The 26772-nt window shown below is 44.6% G+C and overlaps 1 pseudogene; it reads right to left on the reverse strand.

Moving 5' to 3' along the window:
- Positions 1–308: 308 nt before the first annotated feature.
- The window catches only part of LOC119315681, a 45415-nt pseudogene continuing 18951 nt past the window's right edge, over positions 309–26772 (reverse strand).

Raw genomic sequence — 26772 nt, forward strand, 5'->3', positions numbered from 1 at the left:
TATTACCATGTTTGTTATATTTTGTACCATTTTTTGGAATCCACCAATTTTAACGGCATCTGCATTTGATATCCGAGTTGTTCATCATGTTCCCAGTGACCTGGGTGATATATATGGAAGTTGATCACTAGCTAGGAAGCCGGGGGCGAAGGAAATGGTACGTCTAGATGTCCTTCTAGCATTAAGATGGCAGTTTTGATGGACGGCCTCGACTTAGGCTCTCCTTCACGCACAAGAGCCCAACCTTCACCACCCGCTCCACAGCCACCGTATCGACCTCCTCCTCGCTTTTCATGGCCCTCTTCACCTCACCCTTCAGTTGGGCACTCATACACCAGCTCCATGAGGGTTTGTTCCTCACCGGGCTCCTCCATTTCCATGCTCCTCCTACACGTCATGATCTCGAGCAGCACCACGCCGTAGCTGTACACATCAACCTTCATTGTGACAAGGCCCATGCCCATGTACCACTCAGGGGCCAGGTACCCACGCGTGCCGCGGACACTAGTGAAAGTGCGTGTCTGATTAGGTTAGAGCAATTTAGCGAGCCCAAAGCTGACGATCTTTGTCGTGCCGGCCGCGTCTATGAGGATGTTCTGCGGCTTGATGTCGCAGTGGATCACGCAACTGCTGAGCTCATCGTAGAGGTAGTGCAGGCCCCAGGCTACATCGAGCGTGATGCCAAGGCGGTCGGACCATGGAGGCGTCGAGGCAGCACCCCTGAACAGCAGGTCGGCCATCGAGCCGTTGCTCATGAACTTGTACACTGATACATCCATTTTGCATCATGTTTACCTACTGTTATTTATATTGTTTTATGCATAATAATGCTTTTTGGAGTAACTCTAATCCCTTTTCTCTCATAATATGCAAGGTTCACACAAAGAGGGAGAATTTCAGCAGCTAGAATTCTGGACCTGAAAAAGCTACATCAGACTACCTATTCTGCACAACTCCAAATGAGCTGAAACTTCACGAGGAATTTTATGGAATAAATAAGAAATGCTGGAGAAAATAACTACCGAAGGGGGGCCACCTGGTGAGCACACGACACTAGAACATGCCCTGGTGGGTTGTGCTCAGCCCAGCCCACCTCCGGTGCTCATCTTCTAGTATATAAGTCATTTTGACCTAGAAAAAAATAAGGAGAGAACTTTCGAGACGAAACGCCGCTATCTCGAGGCAGAACTTGGGCAGGAGCACTTTTGCCCTCCGACGGAGCGATTCCGCCGGGGGAACTTCCCTCCCGGAGGGGAAAATCATCGTCATCATCATCACCAACAACTCTCCCATCTTGGGGAGGGCTATCTCCATCAACATGTTCAACAGCACCATCTCGTCTCAAACCCTAGTTCATCTCTTGTGTTCAATCTTTGTACCGGAACTATAGATTGGTACTTGTGGGTGACTAGTAGTGTTGATTACATCTTTTAGTTGATTACTACATGGTTTATTTGATGGAAGATTATATGTTTAGATCTAATATGCTATTTAATACCCCTCTAATCTTAAGCATGATTATCATTTGTGAGTAGTTACTTTTGTTCTTGAGGTCACGGGAGAAATCTTGTTGCAAGTAATCATGTGAACTTGATATATGTTCGATATTTTGATGGTATGTATGTTGTGATTCCCTTAGTGGTGTCATGTGAATGTCGACTACATGACACTTCACCATATTTGGGCCTAAGGGAATGCATTGTGGAGTAGTAATTAGATGATGGGTTGCGAGAGTGACAGAAGCTTAAACCCTAGTTTATGTGATATTCCGTAAGGGACCGATTGGATCCAAAAGTTTAGTGCTATGGTTAGAATTTATTCTTAATACTTTTCTCGTAGTTGCGGATGCTTGCGAGGGGGTTAATCATAAGTAGGAGGTTGGTTCAAGTATGAATAACACCTAAGCATCGGTCCACCCACATATCAAAGGGTTAATTATCCTTTTGACCTTAGTGGTGTCCATGTGCTCAGTTTTGCCCTCAGATGCGAACCGTGCTCAGTTTTGCCCCTAGTCCGTGCACACCAACTCGTTCCGTGAACTCTGCCGTCTCCGTCAGGTCAACCTTTTGACTCGGCCCTTACAGGTGGGACCAGGCGGCAGAGACGCCCTAGACGATCAGACCGTTGCATGCGTGGCTTGTGGGACCCAGCAGAGAGCCATTGAGTAGAGAGTCGTTGCGGGTGTGCTATATAAGCGGGCGACAGAGAGCGGCGGTGACCATGGCGACAGAGAGCACGGTGGTGACCACAGCGAGAGAGAGAGCACGGCGGTGGGAAGCTAGCTATGGAGGGCGCAGCAGCGTTGAGATCCCCTTCGGCTCTCAGCTCCATGTCTTCCTCAAGCTCCCACGCCACCTCGCGGATGCAGAGCCGGGCGCGTATGGACATGCCTATCTTCGTCTGTCCGTGGTGCCGGGAGGGCGTTGATCGAAGGGTTTCTCACACACCGAGGAACCAGAATCGTCTGTTCTACGTGTGCAACGAGAATGGGGTAAGAATCGGGGCAATTGCACCATTTTCGTGGTCAGGATCTTTGAGCAATGGGTTGATCTGTTTGGATTTCATGCAGGTGACATGCTTCTTTCTTTGGGTCGATGCTCTGGCCAAGACTCTGATGAATGAACTGCAACAAGAGCATGAAGAATGGTTGCACATGCTGCCACGAACGGCAGTGGCCGCAGCACGAGCTCTGGAAGAAGAGATGGAGGGCGAAGCACGCACTGACAGAGAGCTAGCTGTTGAGCTTAGGATGTTAAAGAAGAAGGTTAGGAAGCTTGAAGATCAAGCACAAATACCAATACCCGTTTGCAATTACTTTTGGGCATTTGTAGGTATGGTAATCGCACTGGTTGTAATGTTGAAAATGTATGGAAAGACATGAATTATGGAGGAATTTGTAAGCTTGAAATTGTATGAGAAATTCACCTAGTTTAAATGTTGGTCAAAGTTGTTTAAATGTTGGAAAAAGAGAAGAAGTGACCAACATTTAAATATGTTGAAAAACGAAAGAAGAAATGAGGAATTTAGAAACTTTTGATCAATGAAATGTAGCTCTCTGCTCTGCCTTTCTTTCAAAAAAAAGGTTCCTCTGTGGCCCAAATTCAGAGCGTAGAGCCAAGTGCCAGCTAGGCTAATGGGCCAACGACATCCAATTAGGCCCATTCCGGGGTTCTCTTTCGTGTTTTTCTGTTTACTATTCTGATTTAATTTAGACAGTAAATCATAATGCTGAAACTTTTTGTGGAAGCTAATTGAATTATTCCAGAGCCAAACAATTAATTTTAGATTTTTTCTAGAGCTATTAAATATTTAATAGCAATTTAATTACTCCAATTCAAATATACCATGATTTAAATCAAAGACCAAAATGTCATGGAAAATGTGCCTTAGCTCTGCTAGAGGTTTACACCTGGTGCCAAAATTAATGAACATTTTTTATGGGCATTACATTGAGAAAAAATAATTTGTCTAAAAAAATGAAGGGTGGAAAATGCACAAAAAATTGGTGTAGCTGGGGACTTGAACCCAGGACAGCATGGGTTTGTGGCGTTTAGGGCTACGCTGGTAACCACTAGGACAGATGGAAAGACTTTGACATGGGTAGGGAAGGAGGGTACACATAGTGAGACCGTTTGCTTGTACTGAATGTTTTCACACACGTGAGAGTTCTTTTCCTTTGTTTTGCACTAAAATTTTGGAGGGTTGGAAACGTATGTTTGCACTGCCACATGATTTTGGTTAGAGTGGCACTTGGTTTAGGATTTAAAGGGAATAAATTTGCATGTTAGTTCATGACTAGGTGCAGGCAAGAAATGATATGTTTGGGCACGAACATTTTTTAACACACATAATAACTTGGATAGATAAGATGCAACACACTGTACCCTTAGATAGATGGGTACCCATAGATAAGTTCACGGACAGGACACGACATGACAGGGCACACACGACATAGAAAAGCAACAAAATAAAAACGATAAAACTAAAACATGACGAGCTTGACTCCGGGCTCACACCCCTTCTTGAACATCTTCATGTTGACCTCCTTCTTCCACCTTGGCCGCGCGCCCCTTCAACACCATCTTCAACTTCACACCTCCTCCTCCTTGTCGTCGTAGGGAAGGGAGTGCATTTGGCCTGGAGTGGGGAAGATGCTCTCGTAGTTGGTGAAGATGTTGTACACCGTGAAGAAGATGGACTCACAGCCGCACCAAAAGACTTGACCGAGGAGCTCACGCGCGTCAAACGGGTTGGTGAAGGTGACTGTGAGCACAAGGAGGATGCCGTCGCGGTCACGAACGTCGTTGAGGGTGAACATCCTAGGCGAGCCCCGTGGGAGGTGGGCATAACCGGCTCTGAGGAAAGCGCGAGTGAGCTCAACGGACCCCCTCCACCTTGAAGTCACCCACACATGGAGCTCCCTCTCCACGAGCACGCTCGGTGGGTAGCACATCTCCGGCAGGACAGGCGGACGAAGGAAGGTCGGCCCATTGTACTGCATCTTCACTTGGTCGCTTGGGTGTTTGAAGTTGGAGAGAATGGATCTGGCTTTGAAGGAAATATTCCCTAGAGGCAATAATAAAGTTATTATTTATTTCCTTATTTCATGATAAATGTTTATTATTCATGCTAGAATCGTATTAACAGGAAACTTAGTACATGTGTGAATACATAGACAAAACAAAGTGTCCCTAGTATGCCTCTACTTGACTAGCTCATTTATCAAAGATGGTTATGTTTCCTAACCATAGACATGTGTTTTCATTTGATGAACGGAATCACATCATTAGGAGAATGATGTGATGGACAAGACCCATTTGTTAGCTTAGCATTATGATCATTATAGTTTCATTGCTACTGCTTTCTTCATGACTTATACATGTTCCTCAGGCTATGAGATTATGCAACTCCCGGATACCGGAGGAATACCTTGTGTGCTATCAAACGTCACAACGTAACTGAGTGATTATAAAGATGCTCTACAGGTGTCTCCGATGGTGTTTGTTGAGTTGGCATAGATCGAGATTAGGATTTGTCACTCCGTGTATCGGAGAGGTGTCTCTAGGCCCTCTCGGTAATGCACATCACTATAAGCCTTGCAAGCAATGTAGCTAATGAGTTAGTTATGAGATGTAGCATTACAGAACAAGTAAAGAGACTTGCCACTAACGATATTGAACTAGGTATTGAGATACCGACGATCGAATATCGGGCAAGTAACATATCGATGACAAAGGGAACAATGTATATCGTTATGCGGTCTGACCAATAAAGATCTTCATAGAATATGTAGGAACCAATATGAGCATCCAGGTTCCGCTATTGGTTATTGACCGGAGACATGTCTCGGTCATGTCTACCTAGTTCTTGAACCCGTAGGGTCCGCACGCTTAACGTTCGGTGATGATCGGTATTATGAGTTTATGTGTTTTGATGTACCGAAGGTAGTTCAGAGTCCCGGATTTGATCATAGACATGACGAGGAGTCTCGAAATGGTCGATACATAAAGATTGATATGTTGGACGACTATGTTTGGACATCGAAAGGGTTCCGAGTGAAGTTCGGGCATATACTGGAGTACCGGGGGGGTTACCGGAACCCCCCCCCCCCCGAGGGGGGAGTTTAATGGACCTTATGGGCCTTAGTGGAAAGAAAGGAGGGACTGCCAGTGCAGCCCGCGCGGCCCCTCCCCCTCTGGTCCGAATTGGACTAGGAAGGGGGCTCCCCCCTTTCCTTCTCCCTCTTTCCTCCTTACTTCTCCTATTCCTACTACATGGAAGGGGGGGGAATCCTACTCCCGGTGGGAGTAGGACTCCCCATGAGGCGCGCCATAGGAGGGCCGGCCCTCCCCCTCCTCCACTCCTTTATATACGGGGGAGGGGGCACCCCATAGACACACAAGTTGATCATTGATCCCTTAGCCGTGTGCGGTGCCCCCCTCTACCATAATCTACCTCAGTCATATCATCGTAGTGCTTAGGCGAAGCCCTGTGACAGTAGCATCATCATCACCGTCATCACGCCGTCGTGCTGACGAAGCTCTCCCTCCACACTCAGCCGGATCAAGAGTTCATGGGATGTCACCGAGCGGAATGTGTGCAGATCACGGAGGTGCCGTACTTTCGGTACTAGGATCGGTCGATCGTGAAGACGTACAACCACATCAACCGGCGTTGTCATAACGCTTCCGCTTACGGTCTACGAGGGTCCGTGGACAACACTCTTCCCCTCTCGTTGCTATGCATCACCATGATCTTGCGTGTGGATAGGAAATATTTGAAATTACCGCGTTCCCTCATAGTGCTATCAGAGCCAGGTTCATGCATAGATGTTATATGCATGAGTAGAACACAAAGGAGCTGTGGGCGTGGGTATATACATATTGCTTGCCGCCACTAATTGATTCTCGATTCAGCGGTATTGTCGGATGAAGTGGCCCAAACCGACATTACGCGTACGCTTACGCGAGACTGGTTCTACCGACGTGCTTCGCACACAGGTGGCTGGTGGGTGTCATTTCTCCAACTTTAGTTGAATCGGATTCAATGAACATGGTTCTTTCTGAAGATCAAAAAGCAATCACTATACCACGTTGTGGTTTTTGATGCGTAGGTAAGAACGGTTCTTGCTCAGCCCGTAGCAGCCACGTAAAACTTGCAACAACAAAGTAGAGGACGTCTAACTTGTTTTTGCAGGGCATGTTGTGATGTGATATGCTCAAGACATGATGCTAAATTTTATTGTATGAGATGATCATGTTTTGTAACACAGTTATCGGCAACTGGCAGGAGCCATTTGGTTGTCGCTTTATTGTATGAAATGCAATCGCCATGTAATTGCTTTACTTTATCACCAAGCAGTAGCGATAGTCGTAGAAGCAATAGTTGGCGAGACGACAATGATGCTTTGATGGAGATCAAGGTGTCAAGCCGGTGAATATGGTGATCATGATGGTGCTTTGGAGATGGAGATCAAAGGCACAAGATGATGATGGCCATATCATATCACTTATATTGATTGCATGTGATGTTTATCCCTTATGCATCTTATTTTGCTTAGTTCGACGGTAGCATTATAAGATGATCTCTCACTAAATTTCAAGGTATAAGTGTTCTCCCTAAGTCTGCACCGTTGCTACAGTTCGTCGTGCCGAGACACCACGTGATGATCGGGTGTGATAAGCTCTACGTTCACATACAACAGTACAAGCCAGTTTTGCACACGCAGAATACTCGGGTTAAACTTGACGGGCCTAGCATATGCAGATATGGCCTCGGAACACTAGAGACCGAAAGGTCTAACGTGAATCATATAGTAGATATGATCAACATAGAGATGTTCACCATTGAAGACTACTCCATCTCACGTGATGATCGGATCACTTAGATGATTAGAGGGATGTCTATCTAAGTGGGAGTTCTTAAGTAAACTGATTAATTGAACTTAAATTTATCATGAACTTAGTCCTGATAGTATTTTGCATATCTATATTGTAGATCAATTGCTCGCGTATAGTTTTCCCGTTTTATTTATGATATGTTCCTAGAGAAAACTATTTTGAAAGATGTTAGTAGAAATGATGCAGACTAGCTCCATGATGTGAGGATTATCCTCATTGTTGCACAGAAGAATTATGTCCTTGATGCACTCCTAGGTGACGGACCTATTGCAGGAGCAGATGCAGACATTATGAACGTATGGCAAGCTCGGTATGATGACTACTTGATAGTTTAGTGTGACATGCTTTACGGCTTAGAACCGGGACTTCAAAAACATTTGAACGCCAGGGAGCATATAAGATGTCCCAAGAGTTGAAATTGTCTCATACTCATGCCCGTGTCAAGAGGTATGAGACCTCTGACAGTACTTTGCCTACAAGATGGAGGAGAATAGCTCAACGAGTGAGCATGTGCTAAGATTGTCTGAGTACTACAATTGCTTGAATAAAGTGGGAGTTAATCTTCCCGATGAGATAGTGATTGACAAAGTTCTCTAGTCACTATCACCAAGTTACTAGAACTTCGTGATGAACTATAATAAGCAAGGGATAACGGAAACGATTCCCAAGCTCTTCGGGGTGCTAAAATCGGCGAAGGTAGAAATCAAGAAAAGCATCAAGTGTTGATGGTTGACAAGACCACTAGTTTCAAGAAAAGGGCAAAGGGATAGAAAGGGAACTTCAAGAAGAATGAAAAACAAGTTGTCACTCCCGTGAAGAAGCCCAAAGCTAGACCCAAGCCTGAAACTGAGTGCTTCTACTTCAAAGGAAATGGTCACTAGAAGTGGAACTGCCCTAGATACTTGGCAGATAAGAAGGATGGCATAGTGAACAAAGGTATATTGGATATACATGTTATTGATGTGTACTTTACTAGTGTTTATAGCAACCCCTCGGTATTTGATACTGGTTCAGTTGCTAAGAGTAGTAACTCAAAACGGGAGTTGCAAAATAAACAGAGACTAGTTAAGGACGAGGTAATGATGTGTGTTGGAAGTGATTCCAAGGTTGATAAGATCACCATCGCACACTCCCTTTACCTTCGGGATTAGTGTTGAACCTAAAGTAAATGTTATTTGGTGTTTGCGTTGAGCATGAATATGATTGGATCATGTTTATTGCAATACAGTTATTCATTTATGTGAAGAATAATTGTTGTTCTATTTACATGAATAAAACCTTCTATGGTCATACACTCAATATAAATGGTTTATTGAATCTCGATCGTAGTGGTACACATATTCATAATATTGAAGCCAAAAAATGCAAACTTAATAATGATAGTGTAACTTAATTGTGGCACTACCGTTTAGATCATATTGGTGTAAAGCGCATGAAGAAACTCCATGCTGATGGGATTTTGGAATCACATGATTATGAATCACTTGATGCTTGCGAACCATGCCTCATGGGCAAGATGACTAAGACTCTATTCTCCGGAACAATGGAGCGAGCAACTAACTTATTAGAAATAATACATACTGATGTATGCCGTCCGATGAGTGTTGAGGCTCATGGCGGGTATCGTTATTTTCTAACCTTCACAGATGATTTGAGCAGATATGGGTATATCTAATTGATGAAACACAAGTCCGAAACATTTGAAAAGTTCAACGAATTTCAGAGTGAAGTGGAAAATCATCTTGACAAGAAAATAAGGTTTCTACGATCTGATCGCGAAGACGAATATTTGAGTTATGAGTTTGGTCTTCAATTAAAAAAATGTGGAATAGTTTCATAAATTCATGCCACCTGGAACACCACAGCATAATGGTGTGTCCGAACATCATAACCGTACTTTATTGGATATAGTGCAATCTATGGTGTCTTTTTACCGATTTACCACTATCGTTTTTGGGTTATGCATTAGAGACAGCTACATTCACGTTAAAAAGGGCACCATCTAAATCCATTGAGACGACACCGTATGAACTGTGGTTTAGCAAGAAACCTAAGCTGTCATTTCTTAAAGTTTGGGATTGCGATTCTTATGTGAAAAAGTTTCATCCTGATAAGCTCAAACCCAAATCGGAGAAGTGTGTCTTCATAGGATACCCAAAAGTAACTGTTGGGTACACCTTCTATCACAAAACCGAAGGCAAGATATTCGTTGCTAAGAATGGATCCTTTCTAGAGAAGGAGTTTCTCTCGAAAGAAGTGAGTAGGAGGAAACTAGAACTTGATAAGGTAATTGTACCTTCTCCCGAATTGGAAAGTAGTTCATCATAGAAATCAGTTCCAGTGATGCCTACACCGATTAGTGAGGAAGTTAATGATAATGATCATGAAACTTCAGATCAAGTCACTACCGAACCTCATAGGTCAACCAGAATACGTTCCGCACCAAAGTGGTACGGTAATCCTGTTCTGGAAATCATGTTACTAGACCATGACAAACCTACGAACTATGAGGAAGCGATGATGAGCCCAGATTCTGCGAAATGGCTTGAGGCCATGAAATCTGAGATAGGATCCATGTATGAGAACAAAGTGTGGACTTTGGTTGACTTGCCTGATGATCGGCAAGCCATAGAGAATAAATGGATCTTCAAGAGGAAGACGGACACTAATAGTAGTGTTACTATCTACAAAGCTCGAATTGTCGCAAAAATGTTTTCGAACAGTTCAAGGTGTTGACTACAATGAGATTTTCTCACTTGTATCGATACTTAAAAGTCTGTCCAAGTCATGTTAGCAATTGCCGCATTTTATGAAATTTGGCAAATGGATGTCAAACCTTCATGGATTTCTTAAAGAAGAGTTGTATATGATGCAACCAGAAGGTTTTGTCAATCCAAAAGATGCTAACAAAGTGTCTGAGCACCACTGATCCATTTATGGACTGGTGAAAGCATCTCGAAGTTGGAATGTACGCTTTGATAGTGTGATCAAAGCATATAGTTTTATACAGACTTGTGGTGAAGCCTGTATTTACAAGAAAGTGAGTGGGAGCACTACAGCCTTTCTGATAAGTATATGTGAATGACATATTGACGATCGAAAATGATGTAGAATTTTCTGGAAAGCATAAAGGAGTGTTCGAAAGGAGTTTTTTCAAAGAAAGACCTCGATGAAGCTGCTTACATATTGAGCATCAAGATCTATAGAGATATATCAAGATGCTTGATAAGTTTTTTCAATGAGTACATACCTTGACAAGTTTTTGAAGTAGTTCAAAATGGAACAGTCAAAGAAAGAGTTCTTTCCTGTGTTGCAAGGTGTGAAGTTGAGTAAGACTCAAAACCTGACCACGGCAGAAGATAGAGAGAGAATGAAAGTCATTCCCTATGCCTCAGCCATAGGTTCTATAAAGTATGCCATGCTGTGTACCAGACCTATTGTATACCATGCCCTGAGTTTGGCAAGGGAGTACAATTTTGATCTAGGAGAAGATCACTGGACAGCGGTCAAAATTATCCTTAGAGGACTAAGGAAATATTTCTCAGTTTTGGAGGTGATAAAGAGTTCATCATAAAGAGTTACGTTGATGCAAGCTTTGACACCAACCTGGATGACTCTGAGTCTCAATCCAGATATATATTGAAAGTGGGAGCAATTAGCTAGAGTAGCTTCGTGCAGAGTATTGTAGACATAGAATATTTGAAAAATACATGCGGCTCTGAATGTGGCAGACCCGTTGACTAAACTTCTCTCACAAGCAAAACATAATCACACCTTAGTACTTTTTGGGTGTTAATCACATAGAGATGTGAACTAGATTATTGACTCTAGTAAACCCTTTGGGTGTTAGTCACATGGAGATGTGAACTAATCACATAAAGATGTGAACTATTGGTGTTAAATCACATGACGATGTGAACTAGATTATTGACTCTAGTGCAAGTGGGAGACTGAAGGAAATATGCCCTAGAGGCAATAATAAAGTTATTATTTATTTCCTTATTTCATGATAAATGTTTATTATTCATGCTAGAATTGTATTAACCGGAAACTTAGTACATGTGTGAATACATAGACAAAACAAAGTGTCCCTAGTATGCCTCTACTTGACTAGCTCGTTTAAAAAAGATGGTTATGTTTCCTAACCATAGACATGTGTTGTCATTTGATGAACGGGATCACATCATTAGGAGAATGATGTGATGGACAAGACCCATTCGTTAGCTTAGCATTATGATCGTTACAGTTTCATTGCTACTGCTTTGTTCATGACTTATACATGTTCCTTAGACTATGAGATTATGCAACTCCCGAATACTGGAGGAACACCTTGTGTGCTATAAAATGTCACAACGTAACTGAGTGATTATAAAGATGCTCTATGATACGTCTCCAACGTATCTATAATTTTTGATTGCTCCATGCTATATTATCTACTGTTTTGGACATTATTGGGCTTTATTATCTTCTTTTATATTATTTTTGGGACTAACCTATTAACCGGAGGCCCAGCCCAGAATTGCTATTTTTTTGCCTATTTTAGGGTTTCAAAGAAAATGAATATCAAACGGAGTCCAAACGGAATGAAACCTTCGGGAACGTGATTTTTGGAACGAACAAGACCCAAGAGGCTTGGACCCTACGTCAAGCAACCAACAGGGAGGCCACGAGGTAGGGGGCGCGCCTACCCCCCATAGGCGCGCCCTCCACCCTCGTGGCCCCCCTGTTGCTCCACCGACGTACTCCTTCCTCCTATATATACCTACGTGCCCCCAAACGATCAAAGACGGAGCCAAAACCCTAATTCCACCGCCGTAACTTTCTGTATCCACGAGATCCCATCTTGGGGCCTATTCCGGAGCTCTGCCGGAGGGGGCATCCATCACGGAGGGCTTCTACATCAACACCATAGCCTCTCCGATGAAGTGTGAGTAGTTTACCTTAGACCTTCGGGTCCATAATTATTAGCTAGATGGCTTCTTCTCTCTTTTTGGATCTCAATACAATGTTCTCCCCTCTCTTGTGGAGATCTATTCGATGTAATCTTCTTTTTGCGGTGTGTTTGTTGAGACCGATGAATTGTGGGTTTATGATCAAGATTATCTATGAACAATATTTGAATCTTCTATGAATTCTTTTATGTATGATTGGTTATCTTTGCAAGTCTCTTCGAATTATCAGTTTGGTTTGGCCTACTAGATTGATCTTTCTTGCAATGGGAGAAGTGCTTAGCTTTGGCTTCAATCTTGCGGTGTCTTTTCCCAGTGATAGTAGGGGCAGCAAGGTACGTATTTTATTGTTGCCATCGAGGATAACAAGATGGGGTTTTTATCATATTGTATGAATTTATCCCTCTACATCATGTCATCTTGCTTAAGGCGTTACTCTCTTTTCATGAACTTAATACTCTAGATGCATGTTGGATAGCGGTCGATGAGTGGAGTAATAGTAGTAGATGCAGGCAGGAGTCGGTCTACTTGTCTCGGACGTGATGCCTATATACATGATCATACCTAGATATTCTCATAACTATGCTCAATTCTGTCAATTTCTCAACAGTAATTCGTTCACCCACCATAAAATACTTATGCTCTTGAGAGAAGCCACTAGTGAAACCTATGGCCCCCAGGTCTATCTTCATCATATTAATCCTCCAATACTTAGTTATTTCCTTTGGTTTTTACTTTGCTTTTATTTTACTTTGCATCTTTATCACAAAAATACCAAAAATATTATCTTATCATATCTATCAGATCTCACTCTCGTAAGTGACCGTGAAGGGATTGACAACCCCTTATCGCGTTGGTTGCGAGGAGTTATTTGTTTTGTGCAGGTACGAGGGACTCGCGCGTAGCCTCCTACTGGATTGATACCTTGGTTCTCAAAAACTGAGGGAAATACTTACGCTACTTTGCTGCATCATCCTTTCCTCTTCAAGGAAATCCAACGCAGTGCTCGAGAGGTAGCAAGAAGATTTCTGGCGCCATTGCCGGGGAGGTTCGCGCAAGTTAAGATTTTACTCCCGACAACGAGCCATTTCTGGCATCATTTCCGAGGAGTCTACGCAAAAGTCAACATACCAAGTACCCATCACAACCCTTATCTCCTGCATTACATTATTTGCCATTTGCCTCTCGTTTTCCTCTCCCCCACTTCACCCTTGCCGTTTTATTCACCCTCTCTTTTTCTTGCTCGCTTTTCCTCTGCCATGTCTGAATAAAAAAGGGGTGGGGGCACTCTCCCGAGTTTTAGTACTTTGGACAACCCTTCTATTCTCGCTAAGCTCATAAATAAGGATACTATGGAAAAACCTACCAGAGTTATCAATGAGAATCTTAATAATTTTGATGAAGATGATTCTGGAATTTTTCGTTATTTACTTGATGAATCTTTGAAAGATGCTTGGTATAGACTATTAAGGATCAGGGCTAGCTATGTGCCTCAATACCAAATTGAAATTTACTTAAAAAGCTTTTATATTTCCCTTCCTTATTCTTTTAAGCATGTCTTAGATTCTATATTTGAAGAAGGCTTTCTTGAAGGGGATGCCGTAGACACTTATGAGAAGATGAAAACCATATTTGGGCACCCCATGAATGAGAAAGTTGAATCTACATCTCTTTTGCTCTCTTACCAAAACGAATCTATCAAAGAGATGAAGGCTAGCTTAGATTGAAATTTCCGTAACATACTTAATCTTTCTTCTACCATTAATAGCCATGTGCTTTATCAAAATAGAAAGATTAATTCCATAGATAGCAAGTTTGCTCTTTTCTTCCCTAAAACCAAAGATGACAATACCTAGATCTATCCTTGCTTTTTATGCCTAGCTAGGGGCGTTAAACGATAGCGCTTGTTGGGAGGCAACCCAATTTTATTTTTATTCCTTGCTTTTTGCTCCTGTTTAGTAATAAATAATTTACCTAGCCTCTTTTTTGGTTGTATTTTTTGTTCCTAATTAGTGTTTGTGCCAAGTAGAACCGTTGGGAAGACTTGGGGAAAGTCTTGTTAATCTTGCTGTAAAAAACAGAAACTTTAGCATTCACGAGAACTGCTGCCATTTTTATTTGGAAAGTGATATTTAGTTAATTATTTTTGCATATGATTAATAGATAAATTCCTCACGTCCAGAAATTTATTTTAGAATTTTTGGGGTTCCATATCTTGCGCTAGCTACAGATTACTACAGACTGTTCTGTTTTTGACAGATTCTGTTTTTCGTGTGTTGTTTGCTTATTTTGATGAATCTATGGCTAGTAAAATAGTTTATAAACCATAGATAAGTTGGAATACAGTAGTTTTAACACCAATATAAATAAATAATGAGTTCATTACAGTACCTTGAAGTGGTCTTTTGTTTTCTTTCGCTAACGGAGCTCACGAGATTTTCTACTTTAAGTTTGGTGTTGTGAAGTTTTCAAGTTTTGGGTAAAGAATTGACGGATTATGGAACAAGGAGTGGCAAGAGCCTAAGCTTGGGGATGCCCATGGCACCCCCAATATAATATAAGGACAGCAAAAATCCAAAGTTTTGGGATGCCCCGGAAGGCATCCCCTCTTTTGTCTGCTTTTATCGGTAACTTTACTTGGAGCTATATTTTTATTCACCACATGATATGTGTTTTGCTAGGAGAATCTTGTATTATTTGAGTCTTTATTTGTTAGTTTACCACAATCATCCTTGCTGTACACAACTTTTGAGAGAGACACACATGATTTGGAATTTGTTAGAATACTCTATGTGCTTCGCTTATATCATTTGAGTTATATAGTTTTGCTCTAGTACTTCACTTATATTTTTTAGAGCACGGTGATGGAATTGTTTTATAGAAACTATTGATCTCTCATGCTTCACTTAGATTATTTTGAGAGTCCTACAAAACAGCATGGTAATTTTCTTTAATTATGTTAGGCATTCAAGATTAATAATAAAATTTTCTTATGAGTGTGTTGAATACTATGAGAAGTTTGATACTTGATAATTGTTTTGAGATATGGAGATGGTGATATTAGAGTCATGCTAGTTGAGTAGTTGTGAATTTGAGAAATACTTGTGTTAAAGTTTGTGATTCCCGTAGCATGCACGTATGGTGAACCGTTATGTGATGAAGTCGGAGCATGATTTATTTATTGATTGTCTTCCTTATGAGTGGCGGTCGGGGACGAACGATGGTATTTTCCTACCAATCTATCCCCCTAGGAGCATGCGTGTAATACTTTGCTTTGATAACTTGTAGATTTTTGCAATAAGTATATGAGTTCTTTATGACTAAGGTTGAGTCCATGGATTATACGCACTTTTCTTCCTTCCACCATTGCTGGCCTCTCTAAATGCCGCACACCTTTCACCGGTATCATACACCCACCATATACCTTACTCAAAACAGCCACCATACCTACCTATTATGGCATTTCCATAGCCATTCCGAGATATATTTCCATGCAACTTTCCACCGTTCCGTTTATTATGACACACTCCAACATTGTCATGTTGCTTAGCATGATCATGTAGTTGACATCGTATTTGTGGCAAAGCCACCATTCATAATTGTCTGATACATATCACTCTTCATTCATTGCATATCCCGGTACACCGCCGGAGGTATTCATATAGAGTCATATTTTGTTCTAAGTATCGAGTTGTAATTGTTGAGTTGTAAGAAAATAAAAGTGTGATGATCATCATGATTAGAGCATTGTCCCAGTGAGGAAAGGATGATGGAGACTATGATTCCCCCACAAGTCAGGATGAGACTCCGGACGAAAAATAAAAAAAAGAGGAAAGAAAAGAGGCCATAAAAAAGAGAAAAGGCCCAAATAAAAAAATGACATAAAAAGAGAGAAGGGACAATGTTACTATCCTTTACCACACTTGTGCTTCAAAGTAGCACCATGATATTCATGATAGAGAGTCTCTCATTTCGTCACTTTCATAGGAATACCTTGTATGCTATCAAACGACACAACATAACTGAGTGATTATAAACATGCTCTACAGGTGTCTCCGATGGTGTTTGTTGAGTTGGCATAGATCGAGATTAGGATTTGTCACTCCGCGTATCGGAGAGGTATCTCTGGGCCCTCTCGGTAATGCACATCACTATAAGCCTTGCAAGCAATGTAGCTAATGAGTTAGTTACAAGACGTAGCATTACAGAACAAGTAAAGAGACTTGCCACTAACGGATTGAACTAGGTATTGAGATACCGACGATCGAATCTCGGGCAAGTAACATACCGATGACAAAGGGAACAATGTATATCATTATGCGGTCTGACCGATAAAGATCTTCGTAGAATATGTAGGAACTAATATGAGCATCCAGGTTCTGCTATTGGTTATTGACCGGAAACATGTCTCGGTCATGTCTACCTAGTTCTCTAACTCGTAGGGTCCGCACGCTTAACGTTCGATGACGATCGGTATTATGAGTTTATGTGTTTTGATGTACCGAAGGTAGTTCAGAGTCCCGGATTTGATCACAGACATGACGAGGAGTCTCAAAATGGTCGAGACAAAAGATCGATATGTTGGACGACTATGTTTGGACATTGAAAGGGTTCAGAGTGAAGTTCGGGCATATACCGAAGTACCGGGGGGGTTACCCGAACACCCCGGGGAGTTTAATGGACCTTATGGGCCTTAGTGGAAAGAGAGGAGGGGCTGCCAAGGCAGGCCACACGCCCCCTCCCCCTCTAGTTTGAATTGGACTACGAACGGAGGGGGGCGCCCCCCTTTCCTTCTCCTACTCCTACTACATGGAAAGGGGGGATCCTACTCCCGGTGGGAGTAGGACTCCCCATGAGGCACGCCATAGGAGGGCCGACCCTCCCCCTCCTCCACTCCTTTATATACGGGGGAGGGGGGCACCCCATAGACACACGAGTTGATCATTGATCCCTTAGCCGTGTGTGGTGCCCCCCTCTACCATAATCCACCTCGTTCATATCATCGTAGTGCTTAGGCGAAGCCCTGTGACAGTAGCATCATCATCACCGTCATCACGCCGTCGTGCTGATGAAGCTCTCCCTCCACACTCAGCCGGATCAAGAGTTCGTGGGACGTCACCGAGCCGAACGTGTGCAGATCACGGAGGTGTCATACTTTCGGTACTAGGATCGGTCGATCGTGAAGACGTACGACTACATCAACCGCGTTGTCATAACGCTTCTACTTACGGTCTATGAGGGTACGTGGACAACACTCTTCCCCTCTCATTGCTATGCATCACCATGATCTTACGTGTGCGTAGTAAATTTTTGAAATTACTGCGTTCCCCAACAGGCTTTTGGGTGGTGAGTGGGAGAGGAAGAGAGGCACCCTATTTATAGGCCTGTGGGTGGGAGAGGAAGAGAGAAGGGATGAGAATGGTGCGTGTGTGAATCCAGACGCGTGTGTGTATCTGTTAAGTTTGGGACCCTTAAATTTTTGCACGGAAACGATGCATGGGGCGCGTGCGTGCATCTGAATCACTGCATAGGGAAGCTCTTTGACCGGGCGTGTGCATCTGACTCGCTGCCGTAATCTGAACCACTGCCGTAATCTAAAACAATGGACTAACCCTAAATCAATACGTGCATGGCCACCTAGCTCACCTAGCTCGCCTTGCCTCGCTCGCCTCGCTCGCATGCATGCATGTCCGCCTCCCGCGCATGCAAACCCATGTCGCCGGCCTTCCCATGCATGCAAGCCTAGAAAGGCTGAGACGAGCTATTAACTACTTCTCAGGCCTAGACAGCGATACGGCCCAACGGTCCATCCAGCGCGCTGGTACTTGTTGAGAAAAAACAATCTCACAGCCAATCAGATTGCATCTCGCGGATCGCCCCTCCTCCCCGCAGATTCATTCTAAAAGGGTTAGATCGACGAACCTTGATTGCCGCTAGGGTTAGATGGACGGTCCTTGTTCAGCGCTAGGGTTAGTGGGGTTTGGGAGGGGTTTGGAGCAGTCAAAGATAGGTTTGACCAGATTTCAACTGAGCATAATAAATTAAATAAAAATTAGAAAAATGAAAAATCTGCGCACATAGTCTTCTTATGTCATATACTAACGATTTAAGTTGATAACCAAGGTTTACATACATTTAAATGAAAAGTTCATGTGTCTTATGTGATATCTCAAGTATCTCAAACTCTCTTGTATGAAGTGAAGAGAAGTGTTTTGGGGAAATGAACATGAAAATTTCAAAAAACTCACCACAACTTCATTTTGGAGTGACTAAGAAGGATCCAGGCTTAGTTTTTCATTTTGATGTTTCAGACTTGTTTAAATCTTGGTCAAATTTAAGTTTGACAAGAATTCAAATGAGCAAAACAAATAAAAAAATAAAAAAAAGGAAAAACAAGTGCACATAGTCTGTATATATAGAATATATGTGTAGGAAAGTTATTTGGCTGATTTAGACAAGGTCGAAAAAAAACCTTGCTTAGAAATGAGGCCATTTACGCTACCTTTGGACCCCTCTTTTTAAGCACATTTTCATGAAAATTACAAAAAACTCACCACAACTTCATTTTGGAGTTACTAAGAAGGATCCAGGCTTAGTTTTTCATTTTGATGTTTTAGACTTGTTTAAATCTTGGTCAAAGTTAAGTTTGACCAGAATTCAAATGAGCAAAACAAAATAAAAATGGAATTACCAGTGCACATAGTCTATATATATAGAATATATGTGTAAGAAAGTTATTTGGCTGATTTAGACAAGGTCGAAAAAAACCTTGCTTAGAAATGATGTCGTTTACCATACCTTTGGACCCCTCTTTTTAGCACATTTTTCATGAAAATTTCAAAAACCTCACCATAGCTTCATTTTGGAGTGACTAAGAATGTCGTGGATTTGTCACGGCAAATGTCCTGGTGTCAAGACTTAGTCGTGAGGTCAATGCATCTATGTGATAGCTTGAGAGGGGTTGATCGGAATCGAGATACGCAACACGCAAGACAAATATTTAGACAGCTTCGGGCCCCAGGAAACATCATCCGGTAAGAACCCTACATGTTGTTTGTGGCTAGGTCTCATTATCATCATGAGGGAGTCTCCGTCTCTCCGGCTCTCCTAGTTGTGTCTAGACTTAATGATTATTCAACTCCTCCTCTTGGGGTGCCCTGCCCCTCCTTATATAAGCTGAAGGGGCAGGTTACATGTAGAGTCCAACTCGGATCAAGACTTAAATTATTCCGACTTCTCATCACGGGCTTCTCTCCATGGGATTCTTAACATCTTGGGCTTCTTACAATCTGGCTTACAATCCGGCTTACGGTCTGGCTTACAATCTGACTTACCATCTGGCTTTACATTTGCCGGCTTAACATCTTAAACAATCTACCGGCTTAAACATCTGCCGACTTAAACATCTTAAACATCTGTCGGCTTAAACATCTTAAACATCTGCCGGCTTAAACATCTGTCGGCTTAAACATCTTAAACATCTGTCGGCATAAACATCTTAAACATCTGTCGGCTTACCAATGAAATACCAAGTCCCAGCCGGGTCATATCTCCGGCCGGGTCATACCGCGGGGTATATCCCCGACATTAGCCCCCAGTTTACTTTGGATTTATCCATGTTAAACTGATCATGTAAACAAAACACAAGAACAATTTTAACAGGTTATGCTCCGGGTTAAATATTCTTGTAAACCGACACCTGATCATCCTTAACTCCTTGTTATTTCCTTCTTCTAGAAAATCTGGGTCAATAAGCAAACTTCATAATCCATTTGCTAATGTTGGTTTCTCACAGAGAAAGACTGTGAAGAATAATTCATTTGACTCAGCTCCCAATGCTTAAAAATATTGCTCTTGAAATACTTATCTGACCTTCAACCGGCTTAAAGATGAAAAAAAAACTTGCCAGGTTATAAATAGATGATGCCGAGTCATAATTGTTGCCGACGCTGGGTCAAAACTGAGAATTTCGAAGATTTCTCTCCCTCATATCCATATTACCTGTAGCCCCCAAGTCTTGAGAAGAACAAAGTGATGACTTAAGACTTACTTCAACATAAATATTACCACTTTGAAAAAATCTGTGTTGTTCTTCTCAATCACTAGCCAGAACTGAGTACTCCACATATGTAGCTCCCAAGTGTCAGGTTGTCATGCTTGCAGCAACCTGGGACTTTGAAATTGCCTTATGCTCATAAAAACTTCAACTAGTGTGGCCCCAAAGGGTCGGGTCATTATGCAGTAATGAGAACAGACTTTGTAAATATGATCATGTAGACTTGAATTGTTGACAGGAGCAATTGGTAGCCCCCAAGGGCCGACTTATTATGATGTGATGAGTCGGGTCTTCAATGAGGTGAGCAAAAAATGACTTTGCATTAGCCCCCCAAGTGCCATGGTATATGCTAGCAGTGACATGGGACTTGCACATTTGATGTAATCTCAACTTGAATAATGTAGCCCCCAAGTGCCGGGTCGTAAGCCTGCAGCGACTCGGGACTATTCCTTCCACTGTAGAATAAATTATATCCATTGGTAAAATAATACCCATTGCGCTGAAGCGACTTTGAAAACCTCAATCATAATATTGGTTATTGATAACCATAATAAAAATCCAGCCATGTTTGGCTATTAAAGATTTAAATAATATAACCTGGTTTTGAAAACCGGTTCCTGTAATATAAACCAATATATCTATGCATATATGATGTATGCTATGATGATGTAATGATGATGCAATATATGATGATGTATGTGTATGATGACAGAAACTTCAATGAAACTAGCCTGAGCCACTAGATTGTTCATGTGTTCCGTGAGCCTAACTCACAGTGTGCCCAATCGACATTTGAACCCTAGATAAAGTCTGGTCTTGCTCAAAGAATTATCAGGAGTATGCGGGGCCAGAGTAACAGCATACATCACGGGCCGATTTATCCAAGTTTCAAGGAAGGCGGCTTATGAAGCCTGGATCCATCCTGACTATTTGTAAACCGTGCTCTCACATGACAAGCCGCCATTTGAACCTTAATTGAGCTCAGATCTTGGTCGAATACGCCGTAAAGACTGATCATTAAGAGTTCGGCGGATCAATCAGGATGACCTGATGGAGTTGAAGTAGCTGGTTACAGGTAGGATGGCCCAATCAGAATTTGTTCTCTTTGGTCGAATACGCTTATGTTTGAATAAACCTGGTCAAGAGGGTAGTAACGCTATGTTCTCTTTGGTCGAATACGCCTATGTTTGAACAGGAAGCCCCCAAGTGACATGCTTACAAGTGTGGCGTTGAGCCGATCAAGAGGGATATTCACAGCTATGATTCGAATACGATCAGGAGGCCCCCAAGTGACCATAAGTTTTGGCATTGCGCCGATCAAGAGGGTACCAACAGCTATGCTCGATGAGCAGGAAGCCCCCAAGTGACCATATAAGTTTTGGCATTGCGCCGATCAAGAGGGTACCGACAGCTATGTTCGATTAGCAGGAAGCCCCCAAGTGACCATAAGTTTTGGCATTGCATCGATCAAGAGGGTACCGACAGCTATGCTCGATGAGAAGGAAGCCCCCAAGTGACCAAGATAAGCCCATAAGGCAGGATACTCATGTTTGAACCATGCATAATGGCAGCAAAGTCTCTTGGGCAACCTTTTAACTTTTCCTGAGAACTCAAACTTGCGAGAGATAATATTCTTCTTGAGCCGGAATTTTAAACTGAATTTGAGAGCTTCAGAGCTTTGTGGGAGACAAATTTCTCTTGAACCAGATTTTAAACTGGATATTTGAGAGCTTCAGTGAGACTGATTACCCTTGAGCTGGAAATCTTCTGACGGTTGTTAAATTAGCACCAGTGGATTGCTGGAATATGTTGAATCTCGGTGGGTTATAATTGACCCTGTCCATTGACCCGTCCGGTGTAGACAAGGGCCATAGCTTGATGGCCTCTTTTGTAATGATGAATTGTTCTGCATAAGAAATTGCACAAACGAGAGTAGTTATTCTCGAAGAAAACAAAAATGTATTAACAAAAGTTGATTGGACAGTTTTCACCTGATTTGTCTAGACGAAAAATGAGTCATATATAGCGTCCATAGATCTTCTCCAGTAACTTCAACTGTAATGTAGCCACTCCCTCATAGTTGAAATCTTGCATTTAATGCTTCTGGTAGTATGTCCAGCGCCCGGCCACATGATTTCTTCCAGCCGGCGAGTGAATGCGCGGGAGTAACCAACGCGAGGCTGGGCTGAGCCAACCGCGGGCTCGCAAGGTGGCCGAGGCGATGCACGGGCAGGGCCGCGGCGGCTTGCGACGAAGACGAGGCGGGTCGGCCACGGTCATGGCCGCGGGGTGGCGGCTCGAGGCCGGCCATGGCAGGGCGAGTCGCTTCGGAGGCGACGGCGACTCAAAGGCAACGCTAGTGACCCCGAGGCAGGTTATCCGCGTGTGGAAATAGTTTGGAGGCAATTCTGAATCAGGTACGGTGGCTCTGTGCAAGGAATGAGCCGGCTCGGGGCCGCAAGAAGTGGCGGTAGTCAGACGGTGCGAGGCGGAGCCGTGGCCATGCGCCCAACGAAGCGTGGAGACCCGGCGCAGAGATGGGCGGCTCAGCAGCGGGAGGTCAAAGCGGCACGCACAGAAGAGGCATCCGACCACGGTCATCTAGGGGCGAGAGGTGCGCGGGGTGAGAGGTGCGAAGGGGGCGGGTGACCTTGCGGGAACAAGTGACAGAGAGGCTTGGTGACTCTGGTGGTGTAGGCTGCTCACCAACCGTGGCAACCATAGCAGCTAGCCGGAGCAGAGATCGGTGGCGGCTTGACTCACAGGTGGAAATGGGAGCTAGCCCTCGGACTCAGGCACGACGGCTCGTCCAGCAGAGCGGCCGGTGGAGGCGAAGTATTGCAGCGGCTCGGGGGCGAACCCACGGCGGCGGGGTGTGGGCCTGGTCAAGGTGAGGCCGGCCTGTAGCTAGAGTGAGGCGAACGAGACTGGTGACTTGAAAACACCTCGGCGATGGTGACTCGTACACGGAGGTAGAGCCGACGATTCAGAGGCTACTGGTGCCTCACGCTGCCGGCCAGTGAAGCAACGCCTCGCACCGTGGGGTGACTCAAAGCCACAGAGGCGGGAGGTGCGGCCGGGTCAAAGGAGGTCGTGGCTGCGGCGAGGGAGGCCAACCCCGAGTAGAATAGCGCGATAGCAGCCATGGGTTTGGTGGCTCGACAACGGCTCGGCGGAAACGAGGAATTCTAGCAGAGGCAAGCACAGCGGGTCGGCGTCAGCGAGCCCCGGTGAGCAACAGCAGGTGAATCAGTGGGTCCCAGCGAGAGCCGGCGGGTGGGGCAAAGGGGCGGAACCCTTGTACAAGGGCGATTCGGCGAAGGCAGGCTCGGGGCGGCCACAACGCTCGAAGCAATTGTGCCACAGCGAATCCGAGGCAAAGGCGAGACGGTGGGCGGCGGTTTGGAGCCTGGTGGAGGGGCAGCCTGACTTTGACGAAGGCGGCTCGCGGTCCGGTCGGAGATGCCGCAGAGGGTGTCGGAGTGGCTCGGAGGCCGGTTCGACGTGTGGCGCTCCACGACGGGTCGACGGAGGCAAGTAGAAAGGCGACTCAAGGCAGACGTGAAGTAGAACGACGGAGGCGCTCAGGATGGCGACTGAGCCCCAGCGAGGCGGGTTACGACCGTGGCCGATGACTTGACCCGAGACCGCGGTACGAGGCAAATGGCAGAAGCTGTGCCCAAAGCCGGGGTGGCTCACTGCTAGGCGATGGATGCGGCTCGAGGTCGTTGAAGTGCAGCCATAATGGTGAAGATGTGGCGACGGTGACTTGAGGCTTTAGGGGGCGGCTCACGCAGAGGTTGAACGCCAGAAATTAAACCCGGGTGTAACCGAGGGGCTGGATCAGCGAAGCATGGAGGCGAGGCAGGCGACTCGTCAGAGCCGGCGCAGAATCGACGGCTCAGGAAATGGGTCATGGCGAGACCCGGCGCAGGGGAGCGACGGCAGCTCGGAGCGACAGGCGACTTGACCCGGCGGCGGAAATCAGCGGAGGTGGCGACGGCTTGTATCAAGGCCGCATCCAGCTTGAGGCCATGACGATAATTTGGAGGCAAGCAAGGCCGAGTCCTCTGGCGACTCGAAGACGGCTGTAAGTGGTGACTTGGAGCAGCCGTTGAGGCGAGGCGGCTCGGCACGAGCCGCAGCGACGAAGCTCGTGGCTGTAGAGGCAGAGGCGATGATTCGGCGCAAGCTCATGACGGGAGCGGCCATCTACAGACGCGACAACAGCACCCGGCGGCTCGGGTACAAAGCTGAGTGAGGGGCAGCCTGAAAATGACGGCAACTCGTGGCGACAGGGCCGGCTCCCTCGTGTGACAGTAGCTGGCGACTCAACGCTGGCCGCAACAAAAGCGACTCATCACGCAGCAAAGAGCTCAAAGCAGAGACGATGCGGGTCAACCTATGCGCTAACTCCTTCTCCGGGTTGTAGCGGTTGTGGAAAATCCCGTCCTTGTACAAGGATTGCACGTGAGAGCCTGATGGCATGTTTGTTCTGTTTGCCTCTCGGGAACTAATTCCCTCACGGGTTTATTTTTCTTCCAAGCATATGCTCACCTCGTGTTAGCCAGCGAAGCCTTATCCGATTCAGCCCGGCGGCGATTTAGTAAAAGCAGAGCTCCCCCATCGAATTTGACTCAGAAAACCTTGAATCACACGGAGGCTTGTGTCGGCGGCTCGCGGTGGCAGCGGGCCCTCTCCTGGAGGTCTGACGAAGCACCAGCGGTTCACGGTCAACCAACCGGATCAATTCTGTTGATAAACAATTTCTGATCTTAATCAAAACTGACATAGATCCTTTCAAAGCTGACTTTTCTTCATCCAGAAATTTGACAAACTTCTCGAAACCTTAATTAGGATCCCTCCAAAAACTCAACACCACCGAGCGCAAGCCCCACGGTGGACGGCAACTGTCGTGGATTTTTCACGGGAGATGTCCTAGTGTCAGGACTTAGTCGTGAGGTCAACGCATCTATGTGATAGCTTGAGAGGGGTTGATCGGAATCGAGAGACACAACACGCAAGAAAAAGATTTAGACAGCTTTGGGCCCCGGGAAACATCATCCGGTAACAACCCTACATGTTGTTTGTGGCTAGGTCTCATTATCATCATGAGGGAGTCATCGTCTCTCCGGCTCTCCTAGCTGTGTCTAGACTTAACGATTATTCAACTCCTCCCTCTTGGGGTGCCCTGCCCCTCCTTATATAAGCTGAAGGGGCGGGTTACATGTAGAGTCCAACTTAGATTAAGACTTAAATTATTCTGACTTCTCATCACGGGCTTCTCTCCATGGGCTTCTTAACTTCTTGGGCTTCTTACAATCCGGCTTACAATCTGGCTTACGGTCTGGCTTACAATCTGACTTACCATCTGGCTTAACATCTGTCGGCTTAACATCTTAAACAATCTGCCGGCTTAAACATCTTGAACATCTATCGGCTTAAACATCTTAAACATCTGCCGGCTTAAACATCTTAAACAGCTGCTGTCGTGGAATTGTCACGGCAGATGTCCTTAGTGTCAGGACTTAGTCGCGAGGCCAACGCATCCATGTGGTAGCTTGAGAGGGGTTGAGCGGGACGAGAGACGTGATGTTTTACCCAGGTTCGGCCCCTCACGGTGGAGGTAAAAGCCTACATCCTGCTTCATTGATATTGATGATGATGATCACGGTTACAAGAGTGCTCTAACTTGAGAGTTATTGTCTAAACCTAACTTGTCCGACTTGTGGAACTTGTGAATCTTGTCCCTTTTGGGCAGCCCTGCCCCTCCTTATATATGTTGGAGGGGCGAGTTACATGTAGAGTCCTATTAGGATTAGGACTAGTCTATCTCTAATACAAACCGGATACAAGTCCAGGTCTTAACTCCTTGTAAGATAAACGTTCCTCATGCCTTTCCTCTTAAACCGGCCCACCATTAAACGTGAACCGGCCTTCTGGGCCTTGGGCCTTGTCAACCGTCTGTCCCGCATGCCGGATCACCAGTGAGTCATAAGGCCAGGTGGGTTGCTTGTAAACCACCAGGTCAGGGCGGGTCGCTAGTAACTCGCCAAGTATCAGCGGGGTCTTCAGATAAACCGCCAAGTCCTGGCCGGGTTAACTTCCGGCCGGTTTATGCCGCAGGGTATATCCCCGACATTAGCCCCCAAGTTTAGCTTGGATTTATTCATGGTAAACTTATGCTGCAAAATAAACACAAGAACAAATTTGATAGGTTATGCTCCGGGTTAAGAATTTTTATAAACCGGTACCTGATCATCCTTAAGTCCTTATTATTTCCTCCTTCTGAGAAATCCGGGTCAACATACCAGCTTCATAATCAATTTGCCGACCTTGGTTTGTCACCGAGAAATATCATGAAGAA

Source organism: Triticum dicoccoides, chromosome 6A (assembly GCF_002162155.2).
Source record: "Triticum dicoccoides isolate Atlit2015 ecotype Zavitan chromosome 6A, WEW_v2.0, whole genome shotgun sequence".
Lineage (NCBI taxonomy): Eukaryota > Viridiplantae > Streptophyta > Magnoliopsida > Poales > Poaceae > Triticum > Triticum dicoccoides.